Raw genomic sequence first — 20335 nt, 5'->3', positions numbered from 1 at the left:
TCCTGACTAGAGGTTCTATCCATTATTGAGCATGCTGTGTTAAAGACTCCTACTATTAATATGGAAGCACTAATTTCTCCCTTCAATTGTGTCAGTATATGCATCATTTATAGCTGTTGCATTTATATTTATAACTGTTACATATTCCTTATGAACTGTCCTCTTTATCCATATGTAATCACCATTTTTGTTCCTTGTAATTGTTTTTGACTGAAATTCTATTTTATTTCATTTTAGTACAGCAACCCCAGCTCTCTTTTGGTTACTACTTGCATGGTATATTTTTTTCCAGCCTTTTACCATCAACCTACTTCTATCTTTGGCTTTGAGGTGAGCATTTAGCAGACAGCATATAGTTGAGTCATGTTTTGTGGGGTTTTTTTTGTTTTTAATTTTTTATCCATTCTACCAATCTGTGCATTTTGACTGCTGTGTTTAATCCATTGATATATATTTTTAAAGATTTCTATTTATTTAAGTTAATAGATCACAAGGAATGTTACATTAAAAAACATTTTTAAAAAATAAGAGGTTCCCATATATCCCACTCCCGACCCCCACCACATCATTTTCGTAAATTGCATTTTTTTGAAGATATATACATCACCAAAAAAAAAAATGTTACACTAAAAAATATGAGGTTCCTATATATCCCCCACCCCCCCCACCCCACTCCTCCCACACCAACAACCTCCCTCACTGCGGCACATTCATTGCACTTGTTGAACACATTTTGGGGGCAGATATTTAAAGTCATACTTATAATACTGGTCTTTCTTCTACCATTTTGCTATTTAGCCTTTGTTAGTCTTACAGGTTTTTTTAAAAAATATCACTTCTATGAAAGCTGCTTTTCATATTTCTTTGCTTTCGTGGGTTTTACTATATTGAGTGCCTTCTCATCTCTATCTGGATATATTTTTCATCTGTTTTCCTTGTGGTTACTGTGATATTAAAAATTAACACCCTACATATGTAACAGTTGTATCTGGTTTTATACCAACTTAACTTCAAAACCATGCACATACACTTTTCCTATATTCTTCTATCCCTCCACCATTTGTTTTTGTACTTGTTACCACTTATATAGTATTGTACACTGTATACCCAAAAACCTAGATTTATCATTACTTCTCATGCATTTGCATTTTGGCACCTGTAGGAAATAAGAAGTGAAGTTACATATCAAACAGTACAATACAATAATACCAGTATTTATAATTACACAAATGGCTACGTTTTCTGCAGATCTTTATTTCTTTATGCCACCACTTTCAACCACTGTCTAGTGTCCTTATGTTTCAGTTTGAAGAACTCTATTTTGCATTGAAAAGCAGGTCTACTGGTGATGAACTACCTCAGCTTCTGATTATTTGAGAATGTTTTAAACTTTCCCTCATTTTTCAAAGTGAGCATTGCCAGATATGGGATTTCCTTGTATGTAACACATTGTTTTTCCCTTGCAGCTTTCAAAACTCCCCCTTTGTCCTTTGCATTTGATAGTGTAATCAATATTGGGGGTCTATTTTTCTTCATTCTGTTTGGTGTTTGAGCTTCTTGGATGCATATTCATGTCTTTTGCTACCTTTGGGAAGTACTCTGTCATTATTTCTTTGACTATTCCTTCTGCCTCCTTCTTTCTTCTCCTGGGACTCCCAAAAGGTGTACTTGAAGGTATGATGTCACATAGTTGCCATTAGCTATTTTCACTTTTAATATTTCTTTTTTTCTTTCTGTTTCTCAGCTTGACTAATTTCAATGATTTGTCTTCAAGTTCACTGATTCTTTCTTCTGCCAACTTAAATCTGTGCTTGAAACTCTTCTGGTCATTTTTCATTTCAGTTATTGTGATCTTCAACTCCAGTAGTCTCTTTGGTTCCTTCTTAAAATGTTATCTTTTTATGTAGACTCTCATATTGTCCCCTTATGAGATATTTATCTGATATTTATCTGATATTTATCTGATATTCTTTAGTTCTTCTCTGTACTTTTCTTCATCTCCTTGAGCATTTTTAAGATAACCTTTTAAAAGGTTTTGTTTGGTATATCCATATTATTTTCTTTGTTGGTGTTTCCTGTATTTTTATCCTCTTACTTTAGATGGGCCATCATTTCCTGTTTCTTTGTCTTGTACTCTTTTTTTGTACATTTTATAACTGAAATATTAACTCTGGGATTTATTTCTGAAATATCTGTTTCTTGGTTTTATAACTAGTTGGTGATAAGAAAGAGATTTTTCTTGAGCTTCAGCCATATTGTCAGGACTGGGCCTTTATCTTGTCCTGGGTTTTTGCTTGATAGTTGTTTGGAGTTCCCCTGTTCACAGGACTTTGGTTGTCCCCTCTTTCCCGGGAACAAACCTCCCCTACTCAGGTGTTTGAAGGCTGCAAGTCTTTGTCTCAGATAGTCCACCTCTACAGTTTTTTGCAATCTTTCCATTGCCTCATGCTGCTTTTGCCCAGATGGCAAATTCTAGGAGGAGAGTCACCCCTAGAAGGACATTCCCAAATGCATCTTTCTCAGCCAGGCATGCACAAAGGGAACATAGATTGGCTCCAAAGTGGAATGGATCAGGAAGGGTACCAAAAATCTTTAGGATGGCTCCACAAAGTTCAGCTTTCCTGGTCTGCCTAGTAAACACAGCCCTTCAGCTAACTTTCCCTGAAGCCCTGAGGGAGCCTTGTGTGTTTAAATCACCAGCACCTCCACCCCTGTCTGAGGAGGTCTGACACAATGTCTGCTGCTACTTTTGTCTGAGGTGGGGTTAAAACAATGGCTTCCCTCAGAGCTGGGATCCAGGGATATGAATTTGCTGATTAAAAACCATGATCAGTGATTGGCCATGTACACCTGTTCCTGGGGAAGAGGATTTTTACATCTCTTTCTGTCAACAGCAGGAAGCCTAGGGACTGGATCCTGTAGAGGCATACTGCAGGAATGGGGGGTGGGTGCTGGTAGCTGCTGGGCCAAGATAGCAATTGACAGTTCTTTACCATAATTTATCACCCTCTTCTTCCCAGTCTTCTCTGGATGCTGTACAGTGTCCTTCCAGTCTCTTGAGTTTCAAAATAGTTGTTTCAGATAGTTTTTGACTGTTTAATAGTTGTTTTGGTAGAAGGACTGAGTCCTGGGGCTCCTTACTCTACCACCTTCCTGGGAAGTTCCTCATTCTATTCTTGTATTTATTGTATCCTGTACTTTGTAGAAAGCTGTGGCTTTATTCTAAATCAGTTGTAAAGTAGAAGAAAATCTAAATGATCACTTAAGCTGTTCTTTTTAACTGAACATACTTTACTTAGATCAAATGTTTAAAATAAGAAAATCAGGCAGTGGATTTGGCCCAGTGGTTAGGGCATCCTTCTTCCACATGGGAGGTCCACAGTTCAAACCCCGGGCCTCCATGACCCGTGTGCAACTGGCCCATGTGCAGTGCTGATGCGTGCAAGGAGTGCCATGCCACACAGGGGTGTCCCCCATGTAGGGGAGCCCCATGCGCAAGGAGTGCGCCCCATAAGGAGAGCCAACCAGTGTGAAAGAAAATGTAGCCTGCCCAGGAATGGTGCCACACACACGGAGAGCTGACACCACCACAAGAAACACAGACTCCCGTGCCACTGACAACAATAGAAGCGGAAAAAGACGATGCAGCAAATGGACACAGAGAACAGACAAACAGGGTGGGGGAGGGAAGGGGAGAGAAATAAATAAATAAATAAAATAAAATAAGAAAATCAGAGTATTAAATAAATTACATATTTTAATCATTGCTAATAATTGTATTTTTACCCTCACAGATTTTTAGCTTATACTCAATTCAAATAATTTATCTATTGCCTTAATCAATATTGTAAATAAACCATATAGAGACAGTAAGAAGTGCAGTAACAGTTTTTAAAAATGCATTTGTCATACCAAGAACCAGTCTGATAAAAGAATGCCATGGACTGGAGACAGTTTATCCCATTATTCAGAAACAAGTTAACCAGTTAACCCCCTAAATACACTGGAGCCAAACAAAACATAGGGACATATGTAATTTGTTTTCAAACTCTTAAAGTTATGAATAAATTCTCATCAAATATGCCACATGCCTTAGATAACATTATGTACAAGGGGGTGAGGTAGCAATTTTTTCTGAAAGAAATGTCACATCTTGAAAGTATGGGTTTCTTGGGAATAGGAACTACCTAAAAAGGATTAAAGCACTAAGACCCACCAGCAAACTGTCCCTACTCTGAAGACCCAGAGAGATATAAACAGTTGGCCGTTAGAGAGAAGGCAGAGTTCCAGGTTCTCCATAATCCTGGATTAATGTAGAATTTTAAAAACATCTTCATCCTGAGCACAGAGACAATTATATTTAATTACAAAGTAAAACTTCAAATATTTAACATAGCACAATAGGCATTTCACAATTCAGGGCAAAATCTGATCCTTGTGAAATATGAAAATCAACTAAAAAGACAATTATTTGCATACTTTCTTTCTGCAAACAAACAAATTCTAACTGGTGTTGGAAATGTTTAAGAAAGAAAAGCTTGCAAACAGTGACCCTAGTCCAATATAGTTGTTTATAAAAGGCTAGTGACTACAATGTTTATACTTTAGTGTTACTCTTCTAAAACATTATTCACACCTAAGTTTTAATTGCTTGTATACTTTTACTGCAAAATTATATTTTTCACCTATCCTCTTGTCCCCCACAATTTCACCTATCCTAATTTTAGAACCCCCTCATCTCTGGCCAAAGACAGAATTTCTAAAATTACCTATCTCACCTATTCTCACCTCCTTGAAACCATCTCCTACACTGCTGACCAGTTTCAGTACAAATATCTGATGCTACTTCCCTAATCAAAAAACTTGACTTCATTGTCCATTCTCTCAGAATAAATACAGGAAGCAGATATGGCTCAAGTAATTGAGCTCCCACCTACCATGGTAGGTCCTGGGTTCGGTTCCTGGTTCCTCCTGGAGAAGATGAACAAGACAGCAAGCTGGTGTGAGAGGCAGGCACGGTGAGGTGACACAACAAGATGATTCAACAAGGAGACACAAAGAGGAAAGACAGTGAGAGACACAACAAAGCAGGAAGCTGAGGTGGTACAAGTGACTGAACACCTCTCTCCCATATGGGAGGTCCCAGATTTTGTTCCTGGTGCCTCCTAAAGAGACATGCAAACACAGAGAGCACATAGTGGATGGACACAGAGAGCACACAGCGAGTGCAAAACAATGAAGGGGGAGGAATAAATAAAATCTTTTTTAAAGATAAATATAAATACTTTAAGGTAAAAGATACCAAATTGTCCACAAGAATAAAAAATAAAATTGGGAAGTAAACTATAGCCAAGCTGTTTATAAATGTAGACTTCCTTTTTTCATCACCAGTCACTCTATATAATGAACCAACCAAGAGGTATCAAACAATGTTCCACAGAGACCTAGTTTCCCTCTCAGGCAAATTCATGGGGAGGATAGCGAAGTTTAATTAAGCAGACCATCAGTACCTTGCTCTCTCTTCAAGCAAAACGGAAATGAGATTTCATTTTTAAAAAGTATTAAAGTAGGCAGTTCAGAAAAAGAAAGACAAATTACTTCTTTAAGCATATAAAAAGATGTTCAGTGTCACTCATAATGCAAATTAAAACAAGATAATATTTTAAACACAGTGGCAAAGATTAAAAACAAAAAGCTGAGGGAAGTGGATGTGGCTCACGCAATTATCTTCTCCCTACCAGATGGAAGGTCCTACATTCGGTTCCTGGTGCTTCCTAAAGAAGACGAGTAAGACAGTGAGCTGACATGACAGGCAGGTGCAGCAAGCTGACACAACAAGATGACACAACAAGACAAGGAAGAAAAACATAATGAAAGACACAAATTGGGGAAGAGAGGTGTTTCTAGCATTTAGGTGCCTTCCACCCACAATGGAAGGTCCCAGGTTTGGTTCACAGTGCCTCCTAAAAAAAAAAAGAAGATGACCAGCACACAATAAAACAGACACAGCAAAATGCAAAAACAACACAGGGGTGGGGAGAAATACATAAATAAAATAAATCTTAAAAAAAAAAAACATAAAAAGCCCAAAAAAGATGAAAATATACCATGTGGGAAGATCTAGGCAAAGAGACACTGCCATATACAATAGAAATAAATATAGATGGATTAGAACATGTTTATTAGTCAGCATGTTTACTGACGCAAAACATACAAATCTGTTAGCTTTTATAAAGGATATTTATTTGCAGTAGAAACTTAAAGCCATAAGGCCATTAAGAGTAAATTACTTCCCTCACCAAAGTCTGTTGCCAAGTGTTGGAGCAAGATGGTTGCTGGTCTCGGCAAAGTTCCGCCTTCCTCTTCCTCCTTAGGCTCTGTGGTCCCAGCTTCTTTCTATCTCAGCTGTAGGTTAGCATAAGGCTTGTCTCTCTCCCTAGGGATCTCTCTCCCTGGGGCTTGTTTCTTTCTGGGCTTTCTCAGTTGTTCAGGGTTCTAGTCCCTTCAGATGCAAACTATAAGGCAACTGCTAGGCTCTCTCCTGGGTCTCCAGCATCCAAAAGTAAAAACTCTCTGTGTTGTCCTTCTCTGTGTATTTAATTCCCTGTCTTTGATTGAGCATCTGTTTATATAGCTCACAAAGTGGGAGTGGGGAGAAGACTCAAACTGAGTCACCCTAATGACATGGTCAAATAAAAGTCCTAAGCTTTTTTTTTTTTATGATTTATTTATTTCTCTCCCTCCCCCCCAAACCCGGTTGTCTGTTCTCTGTGTCTATTTGCTGCATCTTTTGTCCGCTTCTGCTGTTGGCAGCAGCACGGGACTCTGTGTTTCTTTTTGTTGCGTCATCTTTTTGTGCCAGCACTCCGTGTGTGCGGCACCATTCCTGGGCAGGCTGCACTTTCTTTCGCACTGGGTGGCTCTCCTTACGGGGCACACTCCTTGTGAGTGGGGCTCCCCTACGCGGGGACACCCCTGCATGGCATGGCACTCCTTGCGCACATCAGCACTGCGCATGGGCTGCTCCACACGGGTCAAGGAGGCCCGGAGTTTGAACTGCGGACCTCCCATGTGGTAGACAGACACCCTAAGCACTGGGCCAAGTCCACTACCACTAAACTTTTTTTTTTTTAAGATTTTTTATTCCCCCCTGCCCTCATTTGTCTACTCTCTGTGTTCATTCACTGTGTGTTGTTCTGTGTCTGCTTGTATTCTCATTAGGTGTCTCCAGGAACCAATCCTGGGACCTTCTGGAGTGAGAGAGAGGGGATTACTCTCTTGCACCACCTCAGCTCCCTGTTCTGCTACATCTTATTTTCTCTCCTCTGTGTCTCTTGCTGTGTCATCTTGTTGCACCAGCTCTCCTCATCGGCCAGCACTCCTGTGTAGGGAGGCATTCCTTGCACAGGGTGGCACTCCTGCATGGGGTGACATTCTTGCACAGGGCAGCATTCCCGCACGGGCCAGCTCGCCGCATGGGCCAGCTTGCCCTCACCAGGAGGCCCTGGGCATCGAACCCTGGACCTCCTATATTGTAGATGGAAGCCCAACTGCACAACTGTTTCCCAGCCCTATTCTTGGTTTAATAAAGTAAAAGTGAAACCTCTGAGTCTAATACAGTCTAATACATTCAGAGGAACAGACCAGTTTACAAATACAATTCAGTATCTCTTTTTAGAATCATAAACAATACCAAAATGCCATAACAGGGGTTCTTAAACTTTTTTGTTCCATGGACTCCTTTGCCAGTCAGGTAAAAATTATGGCCCTTTTACTAAGCCCATACTATACTGTGTATTATTTAATGAATATATCACACTCACACCAACATGTCCCCCACAAGAATAATGTCTTTTTGAATTTCAATTCAAACTCACAAAACCCTTGTTAATAACCCCTGAATTAGAAGCTTTTTGGAGGAAATTTTGGTAATACCTACCAAAATATAAAATACATGTACCTCCTGACCCAGATATTGCACTTGTAGCAATTTATTCTACAGTGGCATGCAATGCAACACTTTCTAGAAGGAAGGTTCATGCAAAGCATGCTTAAATTACTCTCCATCAAAACAAGAACTATACATCTATGCAATGCAATGCTGTGCAGCTATCCAAAAGGAAGCAAAGGATATGCTGACATGACTAGATCTTTCAAATACATTGCAAAATAGAGTATGCCACCATTTGCATATTTACCAACTCTTTCTATCAAAAGGGATACACACATACATATACATATTCATCTAAGAATGGAAAACATACACATATATATTTGTCTAAATATGAAAAAAGGTCTTTGGAAATATACATAAAAAATGTGTAGTAGTGTTTATCTAAAGGAAGGAGTTATGAAGATGAGGATTGGGAGAAAAGACTTCTTTTCCCCACTATATTCTGTACTATTTGTAAATTTTAATATGGACATGTATTACTTTTTCAAAATGTTTCCTAACTTTTAAAAAAAAAGATGGATACATTTACAGTTAACCAAGTTGCAATTTGCCTCAGGCTGATCTTCCTGATAAAAAGACTAAACTCTGAAGGAGAGCACCAGCCAATGCAGAGCCAATTTGTAAAGACTATGAAAAGTGTTTTTTGAATTAAGTGTGTTTGTTTTTCATAACTCCTGGTTCTCAAGGAAATCACTGCTATACCACTATCTGGATACAAAATTAAAGACAGCTCAGGAACTAAATCTGAGTCAACATTATAAAATATTAAAATGTACAGTGTGTAATAAAGATTATATGATAAACAAACAGAAAATGATGGCCCACCCAAAGGAAAAAGAATTCTAAAATTTAGAGTGTGCAATGAAAGACTATAAGATAAACAAAGACATAGAAAATGATGGCCCACCCAAAGGAAAAAGATAAAAAAAACAGAAACCATTAATGAAGGCATATTGAAAAAATGCTTTTTAAAAAAATGATTCTCAATATGCTCAAAGAGATAAGGAAAACAGAGAGAAAGAAATGAAGAATATTAGGAAAACAATGAAGGAATAACATGAGAATCTTAATAAAGAGACAAAAAATTTAAAAACCAACCTAATAGAAAGAAATACTGGAGTTGAATGTATAATAACTAAAATGAAAAAAACTCGAGATGGTTTCAACAGCAGATTTGAGCTCAGAGAAGGGGGGGTAGGGGGGAGAGAAAGAGAGAGATAGAGAGACTAGAGCCTAAGAACCTGTGAGACACCTGTGGGAGCACCAGCCTAAGAACCTGTGAGACACCTGTGAGAGTACCAAAATATGCATTACAGGAGTCCTAGAATGAAAAGGAAGAGAAAAGAAGAAGAAATATGCAAAGAAATGTCAGAAAACATCCCAAATTTACTGCAAGACATGAATATTCACATTCAAGAAGCCCACAATTCCGAAACAGAATAAACTCAAAGAAAACCACACCCAGAATTATAGTAGTCAAAAAGTCAAATGCCAAGGATAAGGAGAGAGTTCAGAAAGTTGCAAGAGAAAAACCACAATCTGTACACAAGGAAGTCCCAATAAGATTAAGTATCAATTTCTCATCAGGAAACATGGCAGTTATATTTTATATCTACCAAAATTTTCAAAAATGAGAGCAAGATTAAGACATTCCCAGATAAAGAAAAGCTAAGTCGTTATCACTAGATGTGCCCTAAAAGCAAAGTTAAAGAGCATTCTTCAGAATGAAAGGAAAGGACACTAGATAATAGACTGAAGTGGCTTAAAGAAATAAAGGCCTCTGGTAAAGGTAACAATATATGAAATTATAAATGCCAGAATTATTGTATTTTCTTATATGTAACTCCACTTTTTAAAATCTTGTTTCTAAAATGCAAATGCATTAAAAGTTATGATAAATTTAAGATCTGGGAAATGAAAGTATAAAGATATAACATCTAACAAGTACAACAAAAAGGTGGGAACTGGATGGGTGTACTAACAATGCAGATGTATGCTCTTGAAGTTAAGCTGCTATCAACTCAAACTGATTATTACAAATTTAGGAGAGTAAATTTCAGTCACATGGTATACACAAAGAAAATACAGAAAACATATACAGGAATAAATGAGAAGGGACTCAAAATGGCACAACCTAAAAGTTCAAATATATGTGAAAGTAGGCATTAATGAAGAGTTGAGGACCAAAAAAGGTGTAAGACTTAGAAAGACCAAATAGTAAAGGGGCAGAAGAAAGTCATGCCGTACCAGTGGTTATTTTAAAATAGTATTTATTTCTCCCCCACCCCTAGTTGCTTGCACTCGCTGTCTGCTCTCTGTGTCTGTTTATTGTGTGCTCTTCTTTTTAGTAGGCACCGGAACTGAATCTGGGACATCCCATGTGGGAAGGGAACACCCAGTGGCTTGAGCCACTTCTGCCCCATTATTTTAAATATAAATAGTTAAAATCTCTAGTCAAAAGGAAGAGATTGAAGAAATTAAGGAAAGAGACCTCAACAGACCAATTATAACTAAAGGGATTGAAACTGTCATCAAAAACCTCCCAACAAAGGAAAGATCAGGGCCAGATGGCTTCACAGAGGAATTCTACCAAACATTTCAAAAACTAACACCAATTCTTCTCAAATACTTTTAAAAAATTAAGAGGAGGGAACATTCCCTCAGTCATTCTGAGGTCAACATTACCTGCCTACCAAAGCCAGATAAACATGTCATGAGAAAAGAAAATTACAAACCAGTATCTCATGAATAAAGATATAAGAATCCTCAATAAAATACTAGCAAACTGAATCCAACAGCACAGTAAAGGAATTATACGTCATGATCAAATAGGATTTATACTAAGTATGTAAGGGTCATTCAACATAACAAAATCAATGAAAGCAATACAACACATTAAGAGAACAAAATAACAAAACAAAACAAAACACATAACATCTCAATATGAAGCAAAAAAGGCATCTGAAAAAATCCAACACCCTTTCTTGATAATAACACTTAGAAAACTAGGAACAGAAGGGGAGCTCAACATGATAAAGGGCACCAATGAAAAACCCCAAGAGCTAACATCATACTCAGTGGTGAAAGACAGAAAGCATCCCCTCTAAGATCAGGAAAAAGGCAAGGAAGCCCACTGTCATCACTGTTATTCAACATTGTACTGGAAGTTCTAGCTAGAGCAATCAGGCAAGAGAAAGAAATAAAAGGCATCCAAATTGGAAAGGAAGAAGTGAGGCTTCCCCTATTCGCAGATGACATGATCCTATATACAGGAAATTCTGAAAACTCTACTAATAAATTCAGCAAAGTGGTAAGGTACAAGATTAACTCTAAAAGAGTAGTGTTTCTGTACAAAAACAATGAACAATTTGAATAGGAAGTCAAGGAAAAAATCCATTTAAAATAGTTAGAAGAAACAAATACCTAGGAATAAATTTAACCAAGAATATAAAGGACTTATATATGGAAAACTATAAAACATAACTAAAAGAAATAAAAGAAACCTTAATTAAATAGAAGAACATTCTGTATTACTGATTTGGAAGACTAAATATTTTTAGGATGTCAGTTCTACCCAAAGTGATGTAGATATCTGACACAATCCCAATCAAAATTCCAACAATCATCCGTACAGAAATGAAAAAGCAAATTCAATTTATGTGGAAAGACAAGTGCCCCGAACAGTCAAAAGCATCTTGAAGTGGGAGGACTCACACCTCATGATTTAAAAACGTCTAGTAGTCAAAACAGCACTGACAGTGACACAACAACAGATATTTAGCCTCTCAATCAAACTGAGATTTCGGAAAGCAACCCTCAGATCTATGGCCCATTGATTTCTTAAAAATATATATATAAATTAGTATTTTCTAAAATACTTGCTTGAAAATCATGATATAATTTTTAATTTCAAAAACATATATATATAGTGTGGGCTATGATGTGGACCACTGACCATGAGGTGCAGTGGTGCTCAGAGATGTATTCACCAAATGCAATGAATGTCTCATGATGATTGAGGAGGTTGTTGTTAGCGGGGGAGGAGTGGGGTGAGGGGGGTAGGGGGTATATGGGAACCTCATATTTTTTTAATGTAATATTAAAAAAATAAAGATAAAAAAAACACAAAAACATATATATAACATTAACATCACAGATTAATGTGCACTCCTTAAATACAACTTGGAAAATACAGAAAGAAGAAAATTATTAATTGTCCAGACTACAATCCAAAAACAACTACTGTTACAGTTTGGTCTTTTCCATCCCATCTTTTTAAATGATATACATAAAATCATGCTATAATTTAAACAACCTTCTGTGGTCTTGCCAACTTTAATTATAATCTGAAATGATAATTTCCAAACTTTTCACTATCAAACTTTTTTTTGTATATATAGGCCCCATTCTTGCCATCACAGATACCAAATTTGGAAAACTTTTGTTTATCAAACTAAATAAATTAGTAATAGTTATTTGCTTCAGTATTTCATTTTAATTTACTTTTAAAGCTATTTTATTGAAACATATTCACATATAATAGTCTATGTAAAGTGTGCTTTCATTAGCTTTTGGTTTAATCACAGAGTTGTGTATTTCTCACCATTATCAATGATTGAGCATTTTCATTACTCCAGAAAAGAAAAAACCCTACCACTTAGCAGCGACCTATCAATCCCTCTATACTTCCCCAATCATATGCATCTACTAATCTAATTTCATCTCTATAAATTTATTTACATTTACAATTTATATAAGTGGAGTTAATATGTAGTACTTCTGTCTGGTTTCTTTCATTTGGCATAATCCTCTCTTTGCTTACAAGTGATGAAAAATATTATTACTAATCAATACAGTCTACAGTTTGCTTTTGGGGTATTTTTACTCAAATACCACCCTATTAATAGCATCTTGTGATATTAACATACATTTATTCCAATTCATGGAAGACCATTCTTATGCTTGTATTATTAACCATACTCATCGTCCAAAAGGGGTTCACTATGACATGTATACTCATGTTTCACCCTTTAGCTTTCCTTCTAGTAACATACATGACCTTAAACTTTCCCTTTTAACCACAATCATACTCACATATTGGTGCTAATTATATTAACTCTAATGTGTTATCATCAACTCTATCAAATTTCAAACTTTTACAATGGCCTACTGATTTTTGACAAGGGTGCTAAGTCCACTTAACTGGGAAGGAACAATCTCTTCAAGAAATGCTGCTGGAAGAATTGGATATCCCCTTGAAAAAAGAACGAAGGTAGACCCGTACCTAACACCACATCCAAAAATTAACTCAAAATGATCAAAGACCTAAATGTAAGAACCAAACTATAAAACTCCTAAAAGAAAACATAGAGAAGCATCTTCAGGACCTTGTGTTATGCAACAGTTTCTTAGACTTTGCAACAAAAGCATGAGCACTGACAAAAAAATAAAGGGTCTTCACTAAAATTAAAAACTTTAATGAATCAACGGATTTCACCATGAAAATAAAAAGACAAACCAGAAAAGGGGAGAAAATATTTGGAAACTACATATCTGATCAGGGTTTAATATTCAGAATATATTTTTAAAATCCTACAACTCACAATGAATTGACAAGTAACCCAAATATAAGGAAAGCTAGAGGATAAAATTTTGACAGTATGACTCAGTGAATTCTGCAGTGGCAAAGCATTGTGGTTAAGAATACAAATATAATAATGTTCTATCAGGATCTATAACACAGGCATGTCATTAGTATAGGGTATTGAGAGTGGGGTGATATATGGGGAAAAATGTACCTAAAGCATACTTCTATGGGATATGAATGTATTCATGTTGTCATACGTACATTTCTTTGACAGACAAAGGCTTCTATCCTTAGGAAATCCTGCTACTGTCTCAAACAAAATGGCAAAAATCTCTAGAATGTATGTCCTGTCTAACAAAAGAAAACAGGCCAATAGGTCAAGTCCTAGATCTTAATGCTTGTACTTATGAACCTTATTCCTGTAAAAATCAAATAGCCTAATTAATGCCTAAGAGTTACCTCCTGAAAACCTCCTTGTTGCTCAAATATGGCTTCTGTCTGAGCCAAACTCAGCAAATAAACTCACTACCTTCCCTCCAATGTGGGACATGACATCTACTAATAAGTCTCCCTGGCACCAAGGGATTATTACCAAGTGAATAGCCAGTGATGCATTTGGAAAAAAAACAACCAAAAGAGGGAAACATTAAATTAAAAAAGAGATTTTATGACTAAAAGATTTCAAAGTTAAGTTGGGAGATCATTCAGGAGATTATGCATATGCCGGTCTCAGGCAGACTTCAATAATAGCCCCAGTAAACAAAGACTCAAACAAGAGTGTTCCCAAGGGCTCTGGGGACATCTTGACACCAGAGACAAGGCATACAGCATCATGAAATCAACAACCCTTCAGCAGGCCCTATTTGGGACCAAATGATAATTTAATTCCCCAATATAACATAGTTATAGTCATTATAATTCCCCTACTTTCTTCTACTCCTTTTACTTGAACCTACAATTTTCAACATACCAGTTAAATATCTTTCTCAGGGACTTAAATCTTTGGATTGTTTATATGCTGACTGAGCCCTGAATCCCAGAGAGTTGCAGCTAACTCCTACTCTCCACTTCTTCAGGCTTGCTCTGGACAATTGACAAAACAATGATGACAGACAAGTCCCATCCCCCAAAACAAGAAGTATCTACAACTGCAAGCAAAACAATTCCTTCTGCTCCATAATACCTGAGTTCCCTGTCAGCCTGAAGCAGTTAAGAGTGGACATCCCAAATCCTTCAAGAATGAGGAATGAACAAACATGAGGGGGGAAAGGAAATGTAACCAAAGACCAAAGTAGATTTATTGTTATTGTAGTTATTATCTTGTGTTAACACTGATACACAGTGATACAGAGAGTGGTTGCCAAGGTTCAGAAAAGGGAAGGAATGAAAAGTGTATAGTGTACACTTTATATCAATGCTAAATTTCTTGAACTTGTAAACTGCAGTTAAGGTGATTATATATAAGTGATTATCCTTGTTCTTAGAAAATTTACATGGAATTAACTGTTCAAAGAGCATGATATAAACTCTCAATGTTTAGAAAATGGATAGATATATATAGATGACAGACCAACAGATAGATAGAATGATACAGCCAATGTAGCAAAACACTAAAAGTTGGTGGATCCAGCTATCAGGTATGTTGGAAATTGCTGTATGGGTTTGGTATAATTTTTGCAAGCATCTTGTAAGTTTGAAATTATTTCAAAATAAATATATTTTAAAAAGGGCAAAAGACTTGAACAGACATTTCTCCAAAGACATACAAATAACAAAAGGCACATGAGAAGATACTCAACATCATTTGCTATTAGGGAAATACAAATCAAAACCCACTAAAATGGCTACTATTAAAAAAAAACAAAATAGAAAACAATTGTTTGAGAAGATATGGAGAAACAGGAACACGCATTCATTGTTGATGGGTATGTTAAAATGGTGCATACACTATGGAAAAGTTTGGCGGATCCTCAGAAAGTTAAGTGCAATATAGAATTACCCTATGATCTGGTAATCCCACTGTTAGGTATATACCCCAAAGGATTCAAAGCAGTGACTCAAACAGATACTTTCCCACCGATGTTCACAGCAGCATTATGAAATAGATGAATGGAAAAACAAAATGTGTATATTCATATAATGCAATATAATTCAGGCATAAAAAGGAATGAAGTCCTGATACATGTGACAACATGGATGAACCTTGAAGACATCATGTTGAGTGAAATAAGGGAAACACAAAAGGACAAATACTGTATGATCTCACTGATGTGAAATAATTAGAATAAGCAAGTTCATAGTCAGAAACTAGAATGCAGGTTACCAGAGGCCAGGATGTGGCTACAGAATAGGGAGTTCATGCTTAATTGGTACAAAATTTGTGTTTGATGTGAAGGAAAGGTTTTGGTATTGTATGGTGGTGATGGCAGCACAAGATTATGAACATAATTAACAGCATGATATTATATATCTGCAAGTTCTTTAAAGGCAAAATTTTAGACTGTATATGTTATTAGAAAAAATTTTAAAAACACAAGAATGTTCAATACAATGAATCACAAACTATGTTCTAGAGTTAATAGTATAATTATAATAATACTCCTTGATCAATTTCAACAAATGTACTACACTAACGCAATGTGTTAATAAAGAGGGTATATGGGAACTCTGTATTTTATGCATGATTTTTCTGTAAACTTACAACTTTTCTAACACAAGATAATTAAAAAGTATACATGATGGAAAGAAGTTGTCCCATTTCATCTCCCTGGCAAAAGAAAAATTTGAAAACTTCTTTTCTAATTGCTGCAGTTTCTCTTCCTTAAGCAGCCCTTATGGTTTCATAAAGTTAAGGCTTTCTCATGTCATTCCCTTGAATTACAATTTCTTTCCTCACTCCAAGATCTCTGTCTCATTAAGCCATACTCATCTTTCCAGTCCTATAATCCTCAAATATCACACAAGACATTAGAGAATCAGGATTCAATAAGTCTACTTCAAAATCCAAAGTCTATTCATTATATCATGCTGTCTCCCTTACAGCAAAGAAAGTCAAGGATGGTGTCTTATTTATCCTATTCCCAGCATCAAGCACACTGTAAGCACTTAATGTTTTCTGAAAATAAAATGAATGCTTGTGAGTGGGGAGGATAAACCCTTAAAGCCTGAATGAACAGCATTCCTATACTTGCTATCTAGGAACACAGAGACAAAAGACCAATAAAAAAAAGGTCATTCGACCACTTTAAGACAATGCACAAACAAAAATATAAAAGCTAAAATTAAAACTGTAGATGAGGATGAAACTGGAGGTTCTCACCTGTGACAGACCACATTAAAGTAGCTTTGGAAAAAAAAAAAACTGAGATGTCTACTACAAAGTAACTGAACTGCTTAATTATGTCTTTCCCTACTAGATTTCATCAGTTCTAGGTCTTATATGACTTTGTTATCTCCTGCTTTCTATGGATATAGGAACAGAAATGGTGTCTTTACTCTTAATAAAACCAATACTTTGTTTAATTGTGCCAGTTAGGTGTTTTAAGACAGTTACTCAATAATTTTTTTGTAGAATAAAGAAGAGAAAATTTTGAGAGCAGCAAGGGAGAAGCAAACCATCACATACAGAGGACACCCAGTAAGACTTAGTGTGGATTTCTCGTCAGAAACCAGAGGTGAGAATAGAGATACTGAAAGAGAAAAAATGCCAGCTGATAATTCTTTATCCAGCAAAACTGTCCTTCAAATATGAAGGTGAGTTTAAAATATTCAGAAATTAAGCGTTCATAAAAAAGAATCCACCTTTGTAGTAAGTATTAAAGGGAGCCTTACAACCCAAAAGAAAAATACAGGAGAGAGAGGCTTGCGGGAGAGTGTAGAGGGAAAGAATAGCAGAAAGGATAACCAAAAGAGTAAAAAGACAGATGAAAATAAAATATGACATATGAGAACCAAAGAATAAAATAGTAAAAGTAATGCATTTACAGTAATATCATTGAATGTGAATAGATTAAACTCCCCAATTGAAAGATACAGGTTTACAGAATGGATTAAAAAAAACATGGGCCATCCATAAACTGCCTAAAAAAGACTAAGTTTAGACCCAGGGATACAAACTGGCTGTAAGTGAAAGGCTGGAAAAAGATACTCCATGCAAACAGTAACCAAAAAGAGCATGGGTAGCTATACTATACTAATATCAGAAAATACAGACTTTAAATGCAAAAAAGCTGTAAGAGATACAAAAGACCATTATATATTAATAAAAGGGACAAACCATCAGGAAGAAATAGCCATCAAAAATTCCTATACACCTAACCAGGGTGCTACAAAATACATGAGGTAAACTCTGGCAAAACTAAAGGAGAAATAGACTTATCTACAATAACATTTGGAGACGTCAACACACCAATCATATTATACAGAATGACTACACAAAAGATCAACAAAGAAACAGAGAAATTAAATAATATGATTGTTGAACCATAAAACCTAACATACAAATACAGAACACTGCATCCTAAATCAGTAAGATATATAATACATTCTTCTCAAGTGTTAATGGAGCTCCAGGATAGAACACATTTAGGTCATAAGCAAGGTCTCAATAAACATAAAAAGACTGAAATTATACAAAGCACCTTCTCAAAGCATAATAGAAGGAAACTGGAAATCAATAATTGCCAGGAAAGGGGAACCTCTGCAAGTATATGCAGGCTAAACAACATACTCTTTATCTATCAGTGAGTGAAAGAAGAAATTGCAAGAGAAATTAGTAAATATCTCAAGACAGAGGAACACAAGAACACAGCTTATCAAAACATATGGTATATAGCAAAGGCAGTGCTGAGGGAAATTTATAACCTTAAATGCTTATATTAAGAGAGAGCTAAAATCAAAGACCTAATTAACAACTGGAGAAACTAGACAAAGAACAGCAAAACAATCCCAAAGCAAGCAAGAAGAAAGAAATTAAAAAAAAAAAAATTTAGAGCAGAAATAAATGTAACTGGGAAAAAAACAGTAGAGAAACAAAACCAAAAGCTAGTTCTTTGAGATCAATAATAAAAGAATTTATCATTAAAAATATAAATACCAACTACTATTGTAATACATAAACATTAATACAGTATCAAAAGGGATAAGAAGAAAACAAGGAGGTATTTATGACCAATGTTTAAAATTAATGCTATATAAGGAACTATACATCTCAATACTAAACAATTTAACACACCATTTAAATAATTTAAAATGAATAAAGTTATTGTTCAATTATTAAGCATTAAACAAAAAAAGAAAAAAGAAAAAACAATTAAGTATTTTGCATCTTAGCATACAATTTTTTTTAAATGTCTCTTTTCACTGGAACACTTGCCAAATAAGACAAAATCTTCATGTATCTGTATCATGTTTTAATACAACAATTTTTCCTTCTATGAAGGGGAAAAACCTCAATCTGGCTTTTGTTCAAAAATTCTAAAAACATTTATTTATGTGTGTGCATGGGAATAATAATATAAAACATTCAAATACCTGATATGCTACCTGAAGTTTCTAAAGTCTCTAAAGTTTTCATTTAGTAAAAGGTTTAAGTCCAAGGAAAACTATAATGTCAATACATTAAAAAAAAAAATTCACCAGGTATTCTTAAAACAAATATCTTATAGATAGCTTTAGAACAGATAAACTGTCCAAAAAACTGACATAAATATTGTTCAAAATCAGGCTTAGGGTCTTAAGAAAAAACATACTGACAATATCAGTATAGTTGAAGACAATACCTCCTCTCTAGTTCACTGGACTCACCCAGGACAAATAACAAAAGGATGATGATGGAAAATGCCTATCCCAAAAAACAAGAGTATCGACAACTGCAAGCAAGACAGTTCCATTCATCTGTCCCATGGAATCTACATTCTCTCTCAAACGGGAGCAGAGTAAGCATCACCATCCCCAAAGCCTCAAGATCGAGGAATGAACAAACATAAGGGAGGAAATCTAATTATGGACCAGAGCAGACTTATTCCTATTCATGTAATAGAAGAACTTGTAACACTGATATAAAGACAGTGGTCACCAGAAGGGAAGGAGAGGGAAGAATAGTTGTTAACATGGAGCATTTTGGGAACATTGTAATTGTATTGCATGATATTGCAATGACCGATACAGGCCTTTATACATTTGTCAAAACCTTTAAAACTGTGTGGTGCAATGTGTAAACTATAATAACTACTGACTGGTTAGTAGCAATGCTTTAATATTTGTTCATCAGTTGTAACAAATGCACCACACTAATAAAAGATGGCGCTAATGGGGGAAAGTGTGAGAGGAAGAGGTGAGGTATATGGTAATCCCCTATATTTTTGATGTAACTTTTATGTACCTAAAACATCTTTTAAAAAAAAACAAAAACCAAAAAACATAAAATACATATATTCTTATTCTGGTACAAGGCAGAATAAAATCAAAACAAAATAACTTCATTAATTCCATTTACTGTTTCTATATACTAATTACTTAGATGACAATTATTATTTGTTATTTCATGAAGACAACTTAATGTAACTACTCAACTATACAAGTTGATAATTTATTAACTTCAAAATATTACAAAAACATTGAGCTCTTCTAGGCTTTTTTGAAGAACACAGACTACTCTTTCCAAATTTCAACTAATTTCTTTCTAATAAGATATAAATTCAGACTTTACTAGAGATTATTAAAAATCTTTCAAAACTACAAAAAACATTTAAAATACAAACATAAAATGTAGTTCAATATAAATTTATTTTTCC

The 20335-nt window shown here is 35.5% G+C and overlaps 1 protein-coding gene across 5 annotated transcripts in view; it reads right to left on the bottom strand.

Annotated features, from left to right (window-relative positions):
• Positions 1–20335, bottom strand: part of EMC2 (ER membrane protein complex subunit 2) — a 93778-nt gene that overhangs the window by 38653 nt on the left and 34790 nt on the right. The gene's annotated exons all lie outside the window — the stretch shown is intronic.

This window comes from Dasypus novemcinctus, chromosome 14 (genome assembly GCF_030445035.2).
Source record: "Dasypus novemcinctus isolate mDasNov1 chromosome 14, mDasNov1.1.hap2, whole genome shotgun sequence".
NCBI lineage: Eukaryota > Metazoa > Chordata > Mammalia > Cingulata > Dasypodidae > Dasypus > Dasypus novemcinctus.
Note: the sequence above shows the minus strand (reverse complement) of the source record. Positions and strands in the feature narration are given on the sequence as shown.